This window comes from Symphalangus syndactylus, chromosome X (assembly GCF_028878055.3).
Source record: "Symphalangus syndactylus isolate Jambi chromosome X, NHGRI_mSymSyn1-v2.1_pri, whole genome shotgun sequence".
Taxonomy (NCBI): domain Eukaryota; kingdom Metazoa; phylum Chordata; class Mammalia; order Primates; family Hylobatidae; genus Symphalangus; species Symphalangus syndactylus.
Genome location: NC_072447.2, coordinates 110991276 through 110995782, shown reverse-complemented (window position 1 = coordinate 110995782; position 4507 = coordinate 110991276).

The window sequence follows — 4507 nt, the reverse complement described above, 5'->3', positions numbered from 1 at the left end:
AAAGACTGTCTCCCAAAAGGGAAGAATCTATTTTCAGATTTTGCCTTCAAGAATTTTAGTTAGGACAGAGTGGAACTAAACCCACAACCCTGTGCCAACCTAGGTCAATTTCTAATTGGTTTGAAGTGATTACTCCTCACCCATTTTCCTGACAAAAGAGCCTTCCCTCTCTAGGAGGAAAAAAATCATTGATATCAGAATCTATAGTCACTTTTGCACAATTTTCATTATTGTGGAGGCTAAACCAACTCCGTCATGGAAGCTAATCCACCATGCTGGCTTCTGATTAACCCCTGTTCCAGGAAGGCCTCCAAGATTTCCAGTTTATCTATTGTTCCTTATGTAAGAGCAGGTTCTTACCATAAATCCCGTCCTTAGGTCAAACAACTTTGATGTTATCATACTTCAGTTGTCCTACATAACCCTTCTGAACCACCCCCTCCCCTGTTGTATATAAACTCTGGGTCTAGGGGGTAATGGCACAGGAATCCACCATCTTGTCTCATCACCACCTGAGACAGACATGGCTTCTGTTCATAAGTCCCTGTTAAATGTTTCTTTCTAAGAAACTGGATCTAAGAAACTGGATTTGTCAGTCTCTTTCTTCAGCCTCTCAGCTTCCTCGGACTTTGGGAAAGGTTTGCATAGACTTGTCTCCTGCAAAACAAGCATATCAAAAGATTATGAGACATATGAAGAAACAGGAAAATGTGACCTATAATCAAAATGAAAACAGTCAGTATAAGTAGACCCACTAGTGATCCAGATGTTGAATGTACTGATACGTGATGCAGCATGGCTATACCCCAAAAACGTGCTAAATGAAAGAAGCCAGGCACAAAAGGTCACATATTTTTTATTCCACTTATATGACATAGCCAGTATAGATAAATCCATAGAGACAGAAAGCAGATTGGTGGTTGCCGGGGTCTAAGGGTAGAAGGGAATAGAAAGTGAGTACTTAATGGATATAGGGTTTACTTCAGGGGTGATTAAAATTTTTGGAACTAGAGGTGGTGTTTGGACAACACTGAAGGTACTAAATGCCACTGAATTTTACACTTTATTAATTTTATGTTTGTGTATTTCACTTTAATTCCTTGAATGGGTTTATTAGTAGACTGAACACAGCAGAAGAGTAGTGAACTCAAAGACAGTGCAATAGAAACTATTCAATTGAAGTACATGGAGAAAAAATAATGGAAAGAAGAGAAAACAACATGAGAGTTATGTAGGAGATTGTCAGCCAGTATAATATTCGTGTAATTAAAATCTCAGAAGGAAAAGAGCAAGAGAATGAGGCAGAAAAAAAAAACTATTCAAAGAGATAATGGCTGATAATTTCTCAAAAGTAATGACAGACATCAACTCATAGATCCAGTAATCTCAGTAAACCCCAAGTAGGATAAAAACAGGAAAACCATACTTAGGCACATTATAGTTCAACTTCTGAATGAAGGATAAAGAGAAAAAAGCAGCCAGAGCTGGATGAAGTGGTTCATGCCTGTAATCCCAACACTTCAGGAGGCTGAGGTAGGAGGATCACTTGAGCCCAGGAGTTTAAGACCAGCCTGGGCAATATAAGGGGACTCTGTCTCTATAAAAAATTTTAAAATGAGCCAGGTGTGGTGGTGCACACCTGTGGGAGGCAGAGGTGGGAGGATTGCTTGAGCCTGAGAGGTCAAGGCTGCAGTGAGCCATAATCATGCCATTGTACTCCAGCCTGTGCAACAGAGTGAGGCCCTGTCTCAAAAAAAAAAAAAAAAAAACAGCCAGAGGAGTGTGGGGAAAGGCAAATGACCTTAAAGAAATGAACATAAGACTAACAACAAACTCCAAAACAGCACAATACATGGATGCCAGAATATAGTATAATCACATCTTTAAAATACTCATACTCTAAGATAAAATTGCTAATCTATAATTATGTGTCCAGTGAAAATCCTTTAAAAATAAAGATTAAATAAAGATTTTTTTGGACAAACGAAAGTTGAAAGAATTCATTGCCATCAAAACTGCACTGTAAGAAATACTTTTTCCTTCTGACTGAAGGAAAAGGATACTACATTAAAGAACAGCACTCCAGGAAGAAATGAAGAGCATCCGAAAGGGTATACATGTGCATAAATATAAAAGATGATGTATTATTTAAAGTAAATAATAACAATGCCTTGTGGAGTTATATGTAGAAGTAAAATATATGATAATAGTAGAAATGATGGGAGCAGATAAATGGACCTTTACTCTTGTATAATTTTTTGCATTATCAAGTGCTAAGGTACTAAGTAAGGAAGATTGTAATAAATTAAGGATGAAGGGTTTCTAGAGCAGGGTTTCTTAACCTTGTCACTTTTGACTTTTGGGGCTGGATAATTCTTTGTTGTGTATGGCTAACCTTTATATTTTAAGCTGTTTAATGGTATCCCTGGCCCCTACCCACTAGATGCCAGTAGCACCTTCCCCAAAATGTGACAGCCAAAAATATCTGTAGACATTGTCAAATGTTCCCTGGGTAACAAAATCACTCCTGTTTGAGAACTATTGCTCTAGAATAACCACTAAAAACATTGGAGAGGTATAAACAAAATGTTAATGGAGGACTCAAAATGAAGTTGTAACATGAAAAACTGAATTAATCCAAAATAAGGTAGCATAAGAGGAACAAAGAAACAACTGATAGATTAAACAACTAGAAAACAATAGCAAGATAGTGAGCTTAAATGCAGCTACAGTCATGAATTGCATAACAATATTTCAGTCAAAAAGGGACTGCAAATATGATGGTGGTCCCATAATATCATAACGGAGCTGAAAAATTTCCATAATCTAGTGATGTCATAGCCATATAATGTCATAGTGCAATGCATTACTCATGTGTTTAAGGTGATGCTGGTGTAAACAGTAGCATGCTGTAGAGATTTGCAGCCTAGAAGTGATAGGCTATATTATATAACCTAGGTGTATATAGTAGGATATAGTATCTAGGTTTGCGTAAGTACACTCTATAATGTTCGCACAATGCCATTCTCAGAATGTGTCCCTGTCATTAAGCAATGCATGGCTGTATATCATTAGTTACATTAATACAAATAAACAAAATACTCCAACGAAATACAAAGATTGTCCGACTGGAAAAAATCAAGACCCAACTATATGCCATTTTCAAGAGACACATTTTATGTATAAAGATACAGATTGAAAGTACAAAAATGGAAAAATATACCATACAAACTCTAACAACAACAACAGTAAAGCTGTCATGGTTATACTAATGTCAGACAAAGTAGTCTTTCAGTCAAGAAGTATTACCGGAGATAGGGAACACGAGCACATTTCATAATGATAAAAGGGTCTGCCGGGTACAGTGGCTCACGCCGGTGGGCCCAGCACTTTGGGAGGCTGAGGTGGGAGGATCACTTGAGCCCAGGAGTTCGAAGCAACATAGGAAGACCCCATCTCTATAAAAATTTTAAAAAGAGCCAATTTAACAGAAAGACAATAGTCCTCATAGTATGAGGTAGGGAGTAGTTTTAATTATTCTAATTTTTACAGATGAGGAATCGAGGTCTCAGAAAGATTAAGGGACCTACAAAGATAGTAAATAATGTGTCCAGAACAAGCTTAAATTTTTAACTACTATAGAGTATTCTGTGGCAAAAAAAAAAAAAAACAGATCATTTTTTTCAAAATTGAAGTGAAAGATTCGCAGTACCTGAGCAACAATGCCACTTTTCTACATTCCTTTAGGAAAGCAGGGGAATTTCTTCACAAAGGCATTAATTATTTAAATTTTTAAACTTCGACCAGAATGAGGTCCTGATATGTCATTTCAGTTGTGAAGGTAACAGAAAAATGTTCTATGATACCAAACCCTGAATATGGAGGTGGATTCAGTGCAGCTGTACTCTAGGCTTCTCCTAAAATACTTCAAGCTACTTCAAAGAATCAAGTTCAAGTTATGCCTTTCTGGATTTCTGGAAAACAAAGTGGAAACTTTCTCTTTCCATTACCACTCAAACCGCCTTAAAAAATTAAGTCCTATATTCCTGTAAAGAAGGATGGAAAGGATATGAGTGAAATTTGTCAGGAAAATAAAAAAGAAATTTCCAGTAGGTCATACTCCTCTATTCTCTGGGAGAAAAAAATATTTTTGATCTTTTCAAAGAAGCCACTGATCTGCAGGGAGTCATCTGGTCCTTGGCATAATTTTTCTACTTTTAAAAATATGAGTGGCTGGGTGCAGTGGCTCACGTCTGTAATCCCAGCATTTGAGAAGCTGAGGCGGAAGGATCACTTGAGGTTGGGAGTTTGAGACCAGCCTGGCCAACATGGTGAAACCCTGTCTCTACTAAAAATACAAAAATTAGCTGGGCACGGTGGCACACGCCTGTAGTCTCAGCTACTCAGGAGGCTGAGACATGAGAATCACTTGAACCCAGGAGGCAGAGGTTGCAGTGAGCCGAGATCACACCCCTGCACTCCAGCCTGGGCGACAGAATGAGACTCC